This window comes from Balaenoptera borealis, assembly GCF_965194805.1.
Source record: "Balaenoptera borealis genome assembly, chromosome: 18".
Classification (NCBI taxonomy): Eukaryota; Metazoa; Chordata; class Mammalia; order Artiodactyla; family Balaenopteridae; genus Balaenoptera; species Balaenoptera borealis.
Window position 1 is genome coordinate 69,038,740 of NC_138877.1, and position 18,689 is coordinate 69,057,428.

The 18,689-nt window shown below is 38.4% G+C and overlaps 1 pseudogene across 1 annotated transcript; it reads right to left on the bottom strand.

Annotated features, from left to right (window-relative positions):
* Positions 1-1,157: 1,157 nt before the first annotated feature.
* LOC309615880 (asparagine synthetase [glutamine-hydrolyzing] pseudogene) lies at positions 1,158-13,777 on the bottom strand (annotated as a pseudogene). The gene is made up of 3 exons: positions 13,065-13,777; positions 12,679-12,682; positions 1,158-12,495 (listed from the first exon to the last, which is right to left on the bottom strand). The product of its transcript is annotated as an asparagine synthetase [glutamine-hydrolyzing] pseudogene (transcript).
* Between the last annotated feature and the right edge of the window lie 4,912 nt (positions 13,778-18,689).

Here is an 18,689-nt window from a genome sequence, read left to right on the forward strand (position 1 = left end):
ATCTGTGGGACAGGATAAGATCTACCATTGCATTAACTTTGAAACTCTCATTATTTTATGGGATCAAACATTTTTATTTAAAATGGAATTGAGGGACTTCCCTGGTGGCCCAGTGGTTAGGAGTCCGCCTGCCAATGTAGGGGACACAGGTTCGTTCCCTGGTCGGGGAAGATCCCACATGCCGTGGAGCGGCTGGGCCCGTGCACCACAACTGCTGAGCCCACATGCTGCAACTACTGAACCCGTGTGCCTAGAGCCAGTGCTCCGCAACAGGAGGAGCCATCACAATGAGAAGCCTGCGCACTGCAACGAAGAAAAGCCCCCGCTCGCTGCAACTAGAGAAAGTCTGTGCACAGTGACGAAGACCCAACGCAGCCAAATAAATAAATAAATAAATAAATAAAATGGAATCGAGACAACGTTTGTGATTTAAAGTAACTACAGGACCTTTAATTATGTAAGAATGATCAAAAAAATTGTGACTGCTTTAGTTTTCATTGAGGGGCAGGGAAGAATGTTTCTGAATAAAATTTATTTGTTGGAAAAATCTATTCATTTTTGAATAGGTAATACATTACATGATTTAAAATAAAAGTGATATGAATAGGGTACAGCCACTATGGAGAACATCATGGAGGTTCCTTAAAAAACTAAAAATAGAGTTACCATATGATCCAGCAATCCCATTCCTGGGCATATATCCATAAAAGACCAAAACTCTAATTCGAAAAGATACACTCCAGTGTTCATAGCAGCACTATTTACAATAGCCAAGACATGGAAGCAACCTAAGTGTCCATTGACAGATGAATGGATAAAGAAGAAGTGGTATATACAGTATATACAATGGAATATTAGCCATAAAAAAGAATGAAATAATGCCATTTGCAGCAACATGGATGGACCTAGAGTTTATCATAATAATTGAAGTCAAGTCAGAGAGAGAGAAATATCAAATGATATCACTTACATGTGAAATCTAAAAAAATGATACAAATGAACTTATTGCCAAAACAGGAACAGACTCACAGACATAGAAAAGAAACTTATGGTTACCAAAGGGGAAAGGGGGGAGGGATAAATTAGGAGTTTGGGATTAACAGATACACTCTACTATACGTTATTTTACAGGTAACTATATTCAATATCTCATAATTTATAATGGAAAAGAATCTGAAAAAATACATGTAAATGTATAACTGAATCGCTTTGCTGTACACCAGAAACTAACACAATATTGTAAATCAACTATACTTCAGTAAATAAAATGATATGAAGAGAGTACACTAAGAAATATTCTTCTCACATCTGTCCCCCTCTACTCAATTGCCATTCTCCTCTTACAGGTAAACATTTTTATGTGTTTATTGTTCCAGTATTTCTTTATGCAAATATAAGCAAATATGAATCTCATACTCCTGTTTCTTACAAAAAATGGAGCATACCTTTCAGAACTTTTCTTTCTTTTTTAAAATTGCTGTAAAACATACATAATGTAAAATTTACCATTTTAACCTAGAAGTAGAATGGCTGGATCATATGGTAACTGCATGTTTACCTTTTTGAGGAACCACCAAGCTGTTCTTTTACAGTGGCTGCACCATCTTACATTCTCACCAGCCATGCAGGAGGGTTTCAATTTCTCCACATCCAGTATTTCTCTTTTTGTGATTGGCTTATTTCATTTAGCATAATGTTCTCAAGTTTCATCCACGTTGTAGCATGTGTCAGAATTTCCTTTTTAAGGCTGAATAATACACCATTTTATGTATATACCATATTTTGTTTGTGCATTGATCTGTTGATGGACATTTGGTTCTTTTCTGCCTTTTGGCTCTTGTGAATAATGCTGCTATCAACATGGGTGTACAAATATCTGTTGTAGTCTCTGTTTTCACTTCTTTGGGGTATATACCTAGCAGTAGAGTTGATGGATCATATGGTAATTCTATATTTACCTTTTTGAGGAACTGCCAAGCTGTTTCTCACAGTGGCTGTAGCAGTTTACATTCCCACCGGCAATGCAGGAGAGTTCCAGTTTCTCCACATCCAACACTTATTTTCTGTTTGTTTGTTTTTGATAATAGCCATCCTAATGTGTGTGAAGTGGTATATCATTGTAGTTTTTTTAATAATCTTTTTAAAAAAATTTATTTTATTTGGGCTGCTCTTAGTTGCGGTGAGTGGGCTTCTCATTGCGGTGGCTTCTCTTGTTGCGGAGCATGGGCTCTAGGCGCATGGGCTTCAGTAGTTGTGGCTCTTAGGCTCTAGAGCGCAGGCTCAGTAGTTGTGGCTCACGGGCTTAGTTGCTCCGCGGCATGTGGGATCTTCCAGGACCAGGGCTTGAACCCGTGTCCCCTGCATTGACAGGTGGATTCTTAACCACTGCGCCACCAGGGAAGCCCTCATTGTAGTTTTGATTTGCATTTCCTAATGACTAATGATGTGCCTTTTCACGTGCCTTTTGGCCACTTGTTTGTCTTCTCTGGAGAAATGTCTATTCTAGTTCTTTCTCCATTTTTGAATTGGGTTGTTTTGTGTTGTTGAGTTGCAGGAGTTCTTTATATATTCTGGATATTAACCCCTTATCAGATATATAATTTGCAAATATTCTTTCCCATTCTGTGGGTTGTCTTTTCACTTTCTCAGTAGTGTACTTTGATGTACAAATGCTTAATTTTGCCTGTGCTTTTGGTATCACATCCAACAAATCATTGTCAAATCTAATGCCATGAAGATGTCCCCTGGGATGTGGGCTGTTGTATGCAAGGCTGCCTGCTGTGGGGCTGAGGCATGATGGCTGTTATGCAAATGGTTAAAATGCACCAAAATTTACCAACCTCTTTGTCAAGCTCTGCTACAAATGTTGCAAGTGTTTGACTAAACTCCAGAGTTCCAAAATATTTACCTTTAGACAGTTCCTGCTGGTTCTGTAGTTGTTTAGGTAGAAGGATGGTTTCCTGGATAGGTTCTGTGAAGTCCCCTTGCATTTGCTTTTTTTTAAAAAGTTTACAATATATCCTGGAGATCTTTCTATTGATATATATCAGTACATAGAGCTCTTCCTCATTCTCTTTACAGCTACCTAATAATCTAGAGTTCATGGTAGATGTACCATGGTTTATTTAACCTGTTCCCTACTGCTGGATGCTTGGATTTTATACAATCTTTCACTATTACAGACAGTGATGCAATGAAAAACCGTGTGTGTGTGTGTGTGTGTAAATTTGTACATGTACAGGTTACATACACAGGTATATCGGTGGGACTCATTTCTAAAAGTGGAATTTCTAGATCAAGGGTGAATGCATTTGCAGTTTTGGTAAATATTTCTAAAAGACCCTCCATAGAAGTTGTACCCTTATAAATCCCACCAGCAATGTATGAGAGTGCTTGTTTTCCCACAGATTCAATAACAATGCATTTTAAACTTCTGGAATTCTGCCAGTTTGGTAGGTGAGAAATGGCATCTCAATGTAATTTTAATTTGCATCTTTCTTATTAGGAGAGAAGGTGTGTATCTTTTCATATATTTAAGGTCATTTCTGGAAAAAAAATTTAAGAGGACACAATGAACACAAATAAAATTACCTTCTAATTTCATCCCTTGAATCTTGCTTGTTCAATGCAGTGGTTATAATTTTAATTGGGGAAGCTGTCATTGGGGAGCTGAAATGTGTTGCTGCTTCATAGTAGAAGACAAAGCCGGAGATGAGAAGAAAGGAGAGCCAGGTGGAGAGGTAGGGTGAGAGAAACGTTTTTCTTTTTAAACGCCAAATGAATATTGTGGAATGTAAGTGAGGGTGCTGTAGGACTTGAATTGGATGGTGTTTCTCAGTTTCTCCCATCGTTTTTAAAAAATGGCTTTGAGGGAAGACCCAGTGTGATTATTCTAGGAAGTAAATTACGATAGGTTTTAACTGGGCTCCAACTGCACAGGATATTCAGGATTCTTCAACTACCACTTACCATGGGTGTTCTAAGCTGCCTTCTGAGTTATGTGGTTTACTATATAGCCTATATAGCTACTCTCCTATTTTTCTGGTGTTTTGAAAGTGTGTGTGTGAATCCTGTTCTAAATAGTAAATGTTACAGACGATAAGCAATTTAGTTTGCCTACTTTTCTGATAGCATGAATATCCCAGGAGAGTTTGCTTAATAAGAATCTTAAAAGAGATGAGGGTTTGGGGGCCACTGAGCAGATGAGAGGTTGAAGGGGGATGGGGAAGTAGCACAGGGACACACACTTACGTCTGTTTCCTTGGGGAGGATCTGACCAGGATTTGAATCTATATAGCCAAGGGCAGTATAGAACAATAGACTAGGAGCCACTCCTAAGGAGACAAACAGGATCCTAATCAAGGAACAGTCTCTGCCACCAGAGTAGAAGATCCTGGCAACATTGCCTAGCTGAATTACAAAAGTGCTGTGAACAAGTAACTGTCATGTGTCTCCCACTCTTCTCCTATATGATGGGACTCTTTATTATGGTTATCCTTTCCGTTTCTCACCATTGCATGTTGGGTGTGCGTGAGGCAGACGATTTTAGTTTATGGGTCTTGAGCAGCCACATCAAAGGAGCTGCACTGGATCTGATATAGATCACAAAAATTGGACTTTGAGCCTGATGTTGTAACTGGATAAAACAGCCAGATCACAAAGCACCACATATTATATGATTGCACTTACAGGGAATGTCCGTAAGAGGCAAATATACAGAGAAAATAGATCAGTGGATACCTAGGATTAGAGATTGGAGTGGGGTGTGTGCATGACTGCTAATGGGCACAAGGTTTTTTTAGGGGGTGATGAAAATGTTCTGAAATTGATTGTGATGATCGCACAAGTCTGTGAATATACTAAAGCACTTTGATTTGTACACTTAAAATAGGTAAATTGGATGGTATGTGAATTAAAATTCAATGAAGCTGTTATTTTAAAAAAAAACAAACTTCAGACTAGCTAATAGTTGGGAGAAAACAAAACATTTAATAAAGGATTTCTATCAGTGAATAGAAATTAGGTTTATTATATATTCATTCAAATTGGTACTTTTATCATCACTAGCATCCCTCTTTATCTTCAGTAATATTTTTTGCCTTAAAGTCTGCTTGTCATATCTCAAAATAAAAAGAAGGAAAAAAATATATTTTTCTCATCTGGCTGATCCATATCATGATTGGAAATCAATTTTGTAACCACAGAAAAATGGGTTTGTAAAAGTGAAAGAAAAAGAGTACAGCCATTTCTATAGATAAAGTTCTTTATATGTTGCACAATATATTTTACACGTATTCAATTATATTTGTTTATGAATCCTGAAAAAGAGAACGACTTAGCTTTTTAAAAGACCTTTCACTGAATAGGTTATAACTCTGATTTTTAGACTATTCCTTTTATATGTTTTTATTTTATTTATAATCAGTTAAATAAAATCACTTTCATGATTAAAAAAAGTCTACTTGTCAGATATTAATATGACTATACCAGCTTTATTTTAGCTGGTGTTTGCATGCTTTTTTCATACTTTTTCTTTCAACCTATGTTTTCATATTTAAACTTAACTTGTAAATAGCATATGGTATATTTTTATCCAATCTGAAATCTTCATCTTTGAATTGGACTATACAGTCCTTTTACAAATAACATAGTTACTATTATAATTGAGTTTAAGTCTATTCATTTTTTAAAAAATTAATTTTTTTGGCTGCATCGGGTCTTAGTTGCCGCACACAGACTCTTCGTTGCAGTGCGCGAGCTTCTCTCTAGTTGTGGCATTTGGGCTCTAGAGCACACGGGCTTAGTTACCCCTCAGCATGTGGGATCTTAGTTTCCCCACCAGGGCTCAAACCCACATCCCCTGCATTGGAAGGCCGATTCTTAACCACGGGACCACCAGGGAAGTCCCTAAGTCTATTCATTTTATTGGGTTTATTCCTTGGTTTTCTATTGATTCTTTCTGTTTTTTGTCTCCTTGTTTCTACTTTCTTGCCTTCCTTCCTTTACATGAATGAAATATTTGTATTAATCCCTTTTCTATTCTCTCTCTTTTTAAATTATTTTTTGGCTGTGTTGGGTCTTCCTTGCTGCGTGCGGGCTTTCTCTAGTTGTGGCGAGCGGGGGCTATTCTTCGTTGCGGTGTGCAGGCTTCTCTCATTGTGGTGGCTTCTCTTGTTGCGGAGCACAGGCTCTTTCAGTAGTTGAAGCATGCAGGCTCAGTAGTTGTGGCATACGGGCCCTAGAGCACGTGGGCTTCAGTAATTATGGCACGTGGGCTGAATAGTTGTGGCACGCGGGCTCTAGAGCGCAGATTCAGTAGTTGTGGCACATGGGCTTCGTTGCTCCATGGCATGTGGGATCTTCCCAGACCAGTGATTGAACCTGTGTCCCTTGCATTGGCAGGTGGATTCTTAACCACTGCGCCACCAAGGAAGTCCCATATTCTCTTTTTACTAATAACTTTTTATTACTCTTTTAGTGGTCACTCTAGAAATTACAGTGTACATCCTTGACTTAGTATAGTCTACTTAAGTTAGTACTTTGAAGAATACAAGAATCTTATAACAGTCTACTTCATTTACCTCTTCCTGCTTTTTGTCATTTTACTTCATGCGTTTTAAGTTCCACAGATTTTATTGTTGTTGTTTTAAGCAATCAACATTTGCTTATACTTAACCTCTGAACCTTAACATATTTAAATTTAGGGATATGTTTTATCTCTTTATCTATTCCAGCAGTTCTATTCTTTCATCTGAGATCATGTTCTTTCAGCTTGAATAACTCTCTTTATTAGTTCTTAAGACTCAAGCCTGCATATGACATATTCCTTTAGATTTCATTTGAAAACATTAAACATTTTTTTAATTTGTGGTAAAAAAACAACATAAAATTTACTATCTCTACCATATTCAAGTGTTCAGTTTAATAGTGTTATGTATACTCACATTGTTGGGTAATGGACCTCCAGAACTGAAACTCTATACTCATTAAACAATGACTGTCCATTTGCCTAGACCCTAGTCCCTCATACAGTATTTGTTCTTTTGTGGCTGGCTTATTTCACTTAGCATAATGTCCTCAAGGGCACCCATGTCATAACTTGAGACAGGATTCTTTAAAAAAACTGAATAATATTCTGTTGTATGTATATACCACATTTTGTTTATCCATTCATCCATTGATAGACATTTGGATTGCTTCTACTTATTAGCTATGTGAATAATGCTGCTGTGAACATGTGTGTGCAAATATCTTTTTGAGATTCTGCTTCCAGTATTTTGAGTGTGTATCCAGAATGAAGGCTGTTTGATTTGGGCAAAGTAATGTATTTGAGGTTAAAAGTTAAGGAAGTTCATGCAATGGATTTTATTTCTATATTAAACAAGGACTGTATCTAGTCAGAATGTGGCTCAGGTTGGTATATCTTGTCCAGCTTTTTAAAAAAATTTTTTATCTTGTCCAGCTTATATGTTGTATTGGTGAGAGGGTGTATGTATCTTCTTTCACAAAGGCAGAGTGTGTTCATCAACACTTTATACGATTGTCCCGCAATGCCTTGAAGAATAAGGTTACATATGTTGTACAATATGTTTTTGTCTATTCTGGTTAGTCAAGTTGGTCAAATATGGTAAGTCAAACTGCTGCAGTGTTATTGATAGACCAGAGTAGGCTTTGTGGACTGAGCACTGCTTGAGGCATTTCAATGTTGAGCAGCATCTCTGTGTGTATGTATATATAGCAGTCAGTTTCACTACTTGTTAGATATTGTGGTGAAATACTGATTCATTCAAGAGGCTGAAGGTCCTGGTTAACTTTACTTTCTTTCAGTATCTGGGTTTGGGTATATGCTCACTTGTTTTTATTGTCAGAGAGTTGGGTATATCATTAGTAGTAAAACTGTCTTGTAAGGGTATCCACTGAAGATGAGTATAGAAATAAGCTTTCTTAGAATATACAACAAATAGTTGTTATTTACTCATTTTTACTTTTAATTTTGCAAGTCAAAAAACCTTTTTAGGAAGTACAGTATTCATATAGAAAAGGACAAAAGGACTTTAAGTGGTAAGTGTACAATTTGTTGAATTTTAACAAAGCAGACACATCTATGTAACCAATGCCCAGATCAAAAAGAGAATATTTTCAGTATAGCAGAATCCTCCTTTGGCCCCCTCTCAGTTATTATTCCCCCAGGGGTAACCGCTATCCTGACTTCTAACATCATAGATTTGTTTTGCCTTTTTTAAACCTAATATAAATAAGATCCCACTGTACTCTCACTTTTACCTGGCTTCTTCTGTTCAGCCCAATATTTGTGAGATTTATTCCTTATTGTGTGGGTAGCGATAGTTCATTCATACTCCATGAAAAACCTTAAACATACACAGAAGCATACAGAATAGTATAGTGAACTCGCATTTTCTGTCCATCTTCAACAGTTATCAACTCATGGTTAGTCCTGTTTCAGTTACCCTCCCACCCACTGTCCTCAACTCCAGATTATTATGAAGTAAGTCCCGGACATATTTTCACCTGGGTGCTCAGTATATTTTTTTCTTACACATTTAGTAATTTTAGTAAATTGTATCTTGGAGTTGGTTGTTCCTAGCTGATTTTCTTACTTATACATATACTGCATGTGTAAGAAACTTATATATGAAGTTTCAATATATAACTTCAAGTCATTTTTTTCTCATTTGGAAAGTTTTCTTGAAATAGTGTTTTTAGGGAATTCCCTGGTGGTTCAATGCTTAGGACTCGGTGCTTTTACTGCCATGGCCTGGGTTCAGTCCCTGGTCAGGGAACTAAGATCCTGCAGGCCGCACTGTGCAGCCAAAAAAAAAAGTAAATAAAATAAGTAGTGTTTTTAGTATTTTAGTATTTGTTCTCTCCTGCTTTGGTTTTCTTCTTTGGGGTCTCCCTCTATGACCATCTTATCTGCCACTTTTTCTCAAGTCTTTTAAAATCACTTTCTTAATTTCTTTTTGATTTAACATTTTTTTCTTATTTCACCTTCTATTTCTTATAAGCCTTCTTTTTTTTGAAATTTGCTTTTATACTACTTCTAATGTAATCTTAATTTCTGAAGATATATTTTTTTGTTATGTTTGTTGTTCTTTCCTGAATTCTATCATCTCATTTTTAGTTTTTCTAATTTTTATTTGTGCTATTCTCTCAAATCTTCTGTTATTTTGTTAATTTGTTTTAGCTCATTTTGAATTATTACTTTGTGGTTTTCATCTGTTTTGTGGACATGTTTTAAGCTTTGCTTTTATTGTCTTTAGGAATGTTATTGATGTTACCCTAACATCTTTTTCCTCATAATAACTTTGAGATTTGATTGCTTCCCTTTTTGTTATTAATTTTCATGTGGAATTAATTTGCCCAAATTTTTATTTTTTTATTTTTGAAATATTTATTTATCTATTTTTGGCTGTGCCAGGTCTTAGTTGCAGCATGCGGACTTCTTAGTTGCAGCATGCAGACTTCTTAGTTGCAGCATGCAGACTCTTAGTTGTGGCATGCATGCAGGATCTAGTTCCCCCACCAGGGATCAAACCCAGGCCCCCTGCATTGGGAGCGTGGAGTCTTACCCACTGGACCACCAGGGAAGTCCCTGTCCAAACTTTTAGATGGGAGGAATTAGTCAAGATAACTTTTCTAGCTTCATGTGTAAAGCTCCCTTTTCTATTGTTTTTACAGAGTGTTCAAAAATATTGCCTTGTACTTTCTGAGATCTCTTGGCTTCACTTTTTATCTGGACCTTCTTTTACCTTTGCCCTCACGTCCCTGAATTGGTCAATTTGGGTTCTACTCCCTGCAGTTTCTCTCATTTTGAGCCTTTATTCTGTCCTATTGCTGATTTTTGCTGTTTCCATTTTCTCAAGCTTATAAGATACCCTTGCTTCTATCTGCTTCCTCCCTCACAAATACTGATATTATGCAGCTCTTGTGGCTTCTCATGTTTTTTTCCTAACCACTTCTATTTTGGTGTTTGTGGGCATAGCTTGTCACTTAGTTTTGTTGTAGGTGTTGTTTAATGCTTTTTAGTTTTGTTGCCCTAGTTTGTCTGTTTGGGTGGATTTGGGAGATAAAAACTACATCACTATCACCACCATCTTCTGTAATATATTTAAAAAAGAATCGTTCTGTGGCTTATTAGATTCTGTTAAGGTAACTTTGTGCTAACTGGTTAAGTATGGATTTTCTCCTTTTGCTTTATCAATAAAACTTCTGTCAGTTGGTCAGAAATTAGCAAATCTCAGTCTTAGATTCCTTGAATTTCTTGACTCTTCAGTATATAATTCACTTTTAAATTGGTGTCTCTGTTGGAGATCCTACTATCCTATATTTTACTCTTGGGGAAGAAAATTAGCTGACTTTCCCTTTGATTCCTTGTGGGCTCAACTCTGTTCTTCCAACTCTGTTCTCTTTTCCTCATTTTAGTCTTCTCTTTTTTCCTACTTTCTTAGCACAATATACCCAGTTTCACTGCTTTCAAAAGTTTATAGTCTAGGCATTGGAGAACACATACCCACAGATATATGTCACAATATAATAAATATCATGAGAGATTTTACGTTATCAGAGTGAAGAGGAAATAATAATTAATTTTGGCCAGACAAATCTAAGAAGGCTTCACAGAGAAGGTAATATCTGAGGGAGGTGGGTTTTGAGGAATGGACAGGAATTTAGTAGATGGGCGAAACAGCTTACTCAAAGAAACTGTTAGAGCAGTTCCCTTGAAATTGAATCTCCCATGACAGTATTTCCCTATAGTAGATGAACTCATATTGATCTTAAGTTTATTTTCTCGTAATCATTTGATGTAAATGTGTCTAATAGAAGCCAGGGGAGTGTTTTACTGCTGGGAGTGGGCAGTAGATTTAAAAAAAGTAAATTGAGAATGGGAACTACCTATATTGAAAGGACAGGTAGAAGAAGAGGGCCCAGTGAGGGATATTGAGAAGTGAAATCAGAGACTTGTAAGGTAAACCAGGGGAGACTGGTCTCAGAAAAGCCAAAAAGGAAGAGAATTGTAATAATGAGTCAATGGTCAACAATGTCAAAGATACATTGAGTGTGCCCTGAAGCAAGGCATTGGATTTAGTAGTTAAGAGGTCACTAACTGATTTTATTTGTTTCATTTTGCTTTGGATACTTAGAGATTTCTAAAATTTAATTTTGTTTTAGATCTATGTAAAATATTTACATAGTTTCAAAGTCAAGTATGCAAAACATGTCTGGCTTCTCTCTCTGTCTCCTGCATCCTATTCCTTCTTCCACCCCATTGGTAACCATTTCTTTTTAATTTTATGATTTATTTTTCCTTTGCTTTTTAGGTTTGAGACTTTCATTTTTTTTATGCCCAAGTAAGTCTGGGTGGTTGACCCTCACTGCTACTTCTACCCACTGCCCCCAAACTTGCTACCCTTCACAAGAAGAAGAAGAAACACTTTCAGTCTATAGCTTAGAGAGTGCCTAAGCTTTGTCAGCTGACTTGTAATGGGTCAAAGTGCAGGCAGAAGGGTCAGTGGCATTGATCTACTTTGGCATCCAGGAATTAGTCAGCCTCTCAGCCTGGCCTGAGTAGTGACATTCAAAGATTTGATGATACTAATAGCTGTCTTTAGTTTTAGGAGTACTGAAGGGACATGTTTTTCCTGTAGTTGCCATCCATTGCATCATCAACCTGATGTTCAGTATATTTCTGTAAAATCCTAAACCAGAAATTCTTAACTGAGGCTATCCCATCACGGAAGGATTTTTTTTTTTGCTCACCAGAGAATCTCTTTACATATCAGACTAGAGTACTTAAATATCTCTCTCAGGAGATATTTTCTATCCCATTCTTTGGTGTTATCATTTCTGGTGGCAGAGACAAGTAATAGTAAGAAAATCAATGATCCAGGAATGGGATCCTCAGTTCAAGGCCATGGGCAGCAGTAGTTTGATCTGTGTGGAGAACATCAGAGTTCTTTCAGATGTCTCTTACTCTGTTCCTTGGCTTTTTTAGAAGAAATTTTTGTGAAAATATTTGTATCCCTGTGTAAGTTTGTCTGAACCTTCTCCAGAGAAGATCACTGTGGTATCTGTGCTCTTCCAAATGTACTTGGAAATTAAATACATACCTACTGAAGCATGGACTGTTGTAATGTCATAAGTTTCCAAGTAAAATATGACTTCGTCCAGGACCCGAATGCCTTACTAAGAGTTAAAAAAGACTTCATGATATTCCCTCCCCATATGATTTGCTACCTTTCTAGCAGCCAGTAAATTGAGACTGTCTTCCATGACAATTGCAAATGTCTGGAGCGTACTATACTTGGGTCACTTTTAGCTGCTTCAACACGGAGACAGCAGCCAAGCTGGAATCCAAGTCCCCTAATTAAAAGCATCCAATCCTTCTGTCTGTCATCAAACATTTCTTAGTAACATTGTCAAAAAGGATCCAGAAGTATGCATGTATATGAAGTAGAAAAAATAACATGAATAAATCTGTTTCGCTAGACAAACATTAATTACTTTATTCCAGTGGAATCACAGCATGTATACGTTGTTTGAGTTTCAGTTTAAGGATGTTCCCTGTCTCTTGAATCATCAGTTTTTCTCCTGTCTACTGGATCATTTATAGCATATGCATATCTGTACATGCTGTAATATCTCTCTTCTATTTCTCACTCTCCTTTATAGCAAAAGTCCTTAAAAGAGTTGTCCATACTTGCTCTCTCCAATTCTCCTCACCTTTCTTCATAATTTATTTTCTTTTTTTAAAATTTATTTATTTTTGGCTGCGTTGGGTTTTCGTTGCTGCGTGTGGGCTTTCTCTAGTTGCGGTGCGCGGGGGCTACTCTTCGTTGTGGTGCGTGGGCTTCGCATTGCGGTGGCTTCTCTTGTTGTGGAGCACCAGCTCCAGGTGCACAGGCTTCAGTAGTTGTGGCTCGCGGGCTCTAGAGCGCAGGCTCAGTAGTCGTGGTGCACGGGCTTAGTTGCTCCGCGGCATGTGGGATCTTCCCGGACCAGGGCTCGAACCCGTGTCCCCTGCATTGGCAGGCGCATTCTTAACCACTGTGCCACCAGGGAAGCCCTTTCTTCATAATTTCTATCTCAAAACCTGGGAATAGTTTCTCTACAGTGTTATAGAGGGCAGACAGAAGTTCATCTCTACAGTGTTCATTTCCACTGATGCAAATTTGCCATTTGGCTTTAAATCCAAAACTTTAGAGTGTGCTGGAAAAAAAGGCTCCACTTTGAAAAAGGAGTTGTAGTGTGTGTCAAATTAACAAGACCTTTAGCTTCTGAACACACAGCCAAAAATCCATCTTCTATCATGGCTGTAAGGAAAGGTCTGACTGCATAGGTGTCTCTCTGCCTAGGAACACTCTCTTATTGGTAGCATCCAATAAAATAAATGCATACACCCCATCTAACAGACAGATCGTTTGCTCAGTTCCTCCTTTGTCATAAAGATGAAGGATTATCTCACCATCTGCTTTGGTCTGGTGATCAAATTTAAAATGGTGTTGTATCTCCTTGTGGTTATAGATCTCACCATTGTAACAGACCCACAATTAAGGGTATTTCTTTGCTCATATTAGCTTCATTCCAAACAGTCGTTCAACTACTGCCAACCAGTGAAATCCAAAGCAGCAGTTGGTATAGACATTGACATTCTAAAGATGAAATGTGTCTATCTGGACCTTTGTGTGCAATCTTCATATCACTCAGACACTGATCAGAGGAACAGTCATCACTGCCAAAGAGTCCAGATGCCGCACATGGCGCCGTGGAGCTACAGGATCTGCAGGCATGAGCTGACCAGGCTGGCAGGAGTAGAGACAAGGGCTGTGGACCATCTCCATTTTTTGTTATTAATATAAACATATCTATGTATCTGTATCTGTAGTTCTCTTTTTTTTTTTTAAGATTTTTTTTGATGTGGACCATTTTTCAGTCTTTATGGAATTTGTTACAATATTGCTTCTGTTCTATGTTTTGGTTTTTTGGCTGCGAGGCATGTGGGACCTTAGCTCCCCAACCAGGGATCGAACCCGCACCCCCTGCATTGGAAGGCAACGTCTTAACCACTGGACCGCCAGGGAAGTCTCCACGTATCTATAGTTCTCTTTTCTTAGATAAATGCTAACAACCTTACATAGTTTATCTACCTTGATTTTTTTCTCTCAGCAATATATCCTGACAATCATTCCACTGTTGTATGTAGAAATTTTCCTCATTTCTTTTTACAGGTACATAGTTCCCCATTTTATGAATGTTCTGGTACATTTTAAGATAGAATAAGGGTATTAGGAAAGATTCAAAGCAGTGGAAACATTTTGGAAGAGGAGACCTTTTATTTTTTTGCCAATCTGTGGGAAACTCAAGGGTCCTATAGTGGCTAAGATGATTGTGCCAACAAAGAGATGGCTGAACCTATTAACACAAGATTGCTTCTGGTCCTACATAATAAACCCCTTTGTTCTCTGAGCTGAGAGGAGCTGGAAGGATTTGAAGAAAGAAATTGGCTTTTTCCTTTCCTCCTATACTTCCTTATTTTATATACTCTGTTATGCTAGTAGGTTTTAAAGCATGCCTAGGGTTAACCTGGAGTACAGCTCTCTCTCACAGGAGAGGCAGCTAACACAGTTATCAGGGAAGTCCTGCTTTCACCTTTGGGAAACCATTTTCCGGACGCTTGATGTTTCTCCTTTCACTCTTTCTGGAATCAGGTCATTGGGCAGATGAGGTGTCTCTTCAGAAGTTTCTGAATTGAGCGTAAAATAGCTTAACTCCAAAGCCCTGTTATACACTAGATCCAAAAATTCACTCTAGTCTACTTCCCATCTTGCATTCTGCACATCCATATTGTCCAGTAAAGCTCACTAAAGACAGGGTTCCAGTGAGTTCTGTATAACAGCACAGCCAGCAACGTACACATATGCAAACCCTCAGTGGAGTTAGTGGAATTAACATCAGGGAAAGTAGGACGTAGAAGGTGTTTGCTCTTCTGCTTCCCTCTCTGTCAGCCCATTGCCTCACCTCAAAGAGAAGAGTTGCTGATATGACTAGTCATATTCAACTGACCTAGTCACATAGAGAAGGGGATCACTGTGCTTTGAAAAGATTATGCACAAAGCCTATATGAGGAAGGTTTTGAATCAGTCCTGAAAAATCACAAAAGTAGGATTAAACAAAAATAGACACATTCCTTGTTCTTGGATAGGACCATTCAGCATCATAAATAAGTCAGACCTCCTCAGGTTAATATATAAATTTAACGTAATTCCCCAAAAAGATATCAGCAAAGCTTTTCCTGGCACTGGATCCTAAACTTCAAATGGAAAAATAAATAAGCAGGAATACCTATGAAGGTCTTCAAAAGGAAGAGCAATGAGAGGGGGCTGGCCTTATCACATACTAAAAAAATATTATAGACCCTATAATTAAAACATTGTGGTGTTGATGCCTGACTAGATAGACAAACCAATGGAAATAGTTCCAAGTCCACATGGAAATTTAGCATATGACAGAGGTAGCACCTTAAATCATTGAGGGAAAGGTTTAACTTAAAGTTGAAAATGGTGTTAACATGACTGGAGAGTCATTTGAAAAAAGTACGTATTTGGATTTATGTTCCCTTTAATTAACATTAAAATGTACTCCAAAAAGGTGAGTTATTTCGATGTACAAAAATGAAAATATAAGTTTAAGAAAAAAACATATGTCCATTTCTTTATAACCTGGACATGAGAAAAGCCTTTCTATTATAATTTAAATTCCAGAAGGTCGATACATTTAAGCTCTCAGAGTGAGGGCAGCTTGTGCCTAGAAATGAACAACTGGGATCACTCCACGTGTGTGGGAATGTTAGTATTCTAATGACAGAAATTAAACACACAGGCTGGTGCCAAGTTGCCCAGGCTTGTGCTGACAAGCCGTGCGGCCCACCTTTCCCAGACAAGATTGAGAAATGTTCTGCATCTTCCCATCTCCCTCTAATAAGAAACGTCCTGCTTTGGAGCCACACAAGGTGTGAGAGGAACTGACAGCTAGTTTTCAGCCCAAAATTTTCATGGGAAGTAAGTGTTCACCGCCTTGAGTGATGGTGTCACTCATCAAGATTGGTCCAGCACCAGTGACTAAATTTATAGTAGAGAAATCATGAGCTAGATCTAAAGCAAAAGAGCTCAGGGTTGAGCTTAAGTGGTGTGCCAATCTCATAAGGTGTGTAAAGGTGAGATAACCTCTGAATATACACCATCTGTTTCTTACTTCTTTTTAAAACCCTGTTACTATGAAAATTTAGTTGCTAAGACTAGCACCCATGAAAGGTCCACAGATGGAGATAGGAATCTCCCTTTCTAGTACAATGTGATAAGAGTTTCAGATTTCTTTTTTCTTCTTTTTCTTTTTTTCTGGCTGCACCTTGGCATGTGGGATCTTAGTTCCCCAACCAGGGATTGAACCCGTGCCATCTGCAATGGAAGCACAGGGTCTTAACCACTGAACCGCTAGGGAAGTTCTGAGTTTCAGATTTCTTGTTGTCTGGCCTACTGAGGTGTTTGCCATCTAAAAAGTCACTTAGTGGTTAAGTCCAGTTACCTAGGGAACCATATGATACCTAGGAACTGATACCAAGTGAAGCTGGGTGGTCCCCAAAGGAAAGTGAATACAAACTCAACAGTTGGTTTAATTGTATATTTTAGCCATGTCATAAGCAGAGTGTAGCCAGTATTGGACATATGCCTAGCAGTGACTAAGGATCCAAGGGGCAACATCAAGGATAGGTGCCCTTTAGGCAGTGGTGTGTTGATAAATGTTTAACAGCAGATTCTCTGGGAGAGCGGGAGTGAGCGGGGCCATGATTTGTAGTGTTTTCTGATTTCCATTGTGTAAATATTTCCATAGGCTGATTTCAAGCTACCAGGAATTTAACAACTGTCTGGCAAGATTCCTGACAATTTAACAATTGATTCTCCTAAGCTGGTTCTATCTGGCTCCAGCAAACTGTTGCTTACAGATACCATAGTTAAGACGTACTCAACAATTCAGAACCTTAAACCAACAAAGGTGAAGGAAAATATCTAGGAACATTAAGAAATCTTGCATAGAGATTGAAGTGTAACAATATATAGCACCAGCTCCTTGACTCTCCATGTCTTGGGCTGTCTCCTTCATACAATCATTACTTTGTTGATAGTCTTGAGTGAAGGCTGTTTTCTGCTTCTGGAGGATTCCTAAGAATTCTCAGGTTGAAGTCTCTGGCAGGAACAGTCTTCTTGATTCAAGAGGGATTTATTTCTCCTTCATTAACAAACAAGGGTACAAGGATCGAAGCCACAGACTTTAACTGTTGTGTTAGTTGTTAATAGTGCCTGTAAGGTCCTTTCCACTGCCGTCAAGGGCAGTCTTTTTCTGATGTCTCTTTCAGAAGATGAAGCTTCTGAGTTTTAAAGAGTGAATAGGGTTGTTCTGAAGGATGTTTTGGAAAAGCTACTCACATCTGTTGATACAATTGTATATTGATTCCACTTACATGAGATACCTAGAATAGTCAAATTCATAGAGACAGAGTAGAATGGTGGTTGCCGGGGCTGGTGGGGGAGGGGAAAATGGGGAATTAGTTTTTTTTATTAATTAAAAAAAATTTTTTATTTTATTCATCTATTTTTGGCTGTGTTGGGTCTTCGTTGCCGCGTGTGGGCTTTCTCTAGTTGCGGTGAGCGGGGGCTACTCTTTGTTGCGGTGCGCGGGCTTCTCATTGTGGTGGCTTCTCTTGTTGCAGAGCATGGGCTCTAGGCACGTGGGCTTCAGTAGTTGTGGCACGCGGGCTCAGTAGTTGTGTCTCATGGGCTCTAGAGCACAGGCTCAGTAGTTGTGGTGCACAGGCTTAGTTGCTCCGCGGCATGTGGGATATTCCCTGACCAGGGCTCGAACCTGTGTCCCTTGCATTGGCAGGCAGATTCTTAACCACTGTGCCACCAGGGAAGCCCTCTATTCTCTTTTCTATCTTTACAGTTTGGCCAGGATTTTGTTGCAGGCAGGTAGGATACACTCTAGAAATATCCTTGACTATGCTTTAAAGTGTTTCCACCCCCACTGTAGAATTAAGATGGTCGCCAAACTATCTGGGCTATGGTAATAAGACTGGAGAGCTTACCTGCTGTGTTAATCAGCACTTCAGGAATGGAAGAGGGTGCGGTCCTCTCTGGAAATATGACACACAATTAACTTAGAAGGGTATAATCAATGATTACCTTGGGAGAGAACATGTTCTGGACAGTAAGGACATCGACAAATCTCCAGGGACTTTTTTAAGTCATAAAGTGTACTATGATTGTCCTTGATTGATAATGGTATTGAAACCTAGAAACAAAATAATTTGTTGACAGTTATTGAACCAGTTTCAGTGCTTAGCAATTGGGTTATCTCAGTAATCTTTATTCATGAGATGGGAGCAATGAAGCAGAGCTGAGGAGGTCATTGGTAAGTGTGCATAAGTTAACATAGCAAACCTGAAGTGACTATCTTTAGAAGGGCCTGCTTGCAGGGTTGGCCTTGGCTGGATTTTGGGAGTGTTCCCACTATTCCCCACTGATAAGGGTGGCCCACTATACTCAGACTGTGCAAACAATGTACAATGTTCAATAATTTATGTGGAATGCCTGCTTTCTTTCTGGGAATCTGGAGTT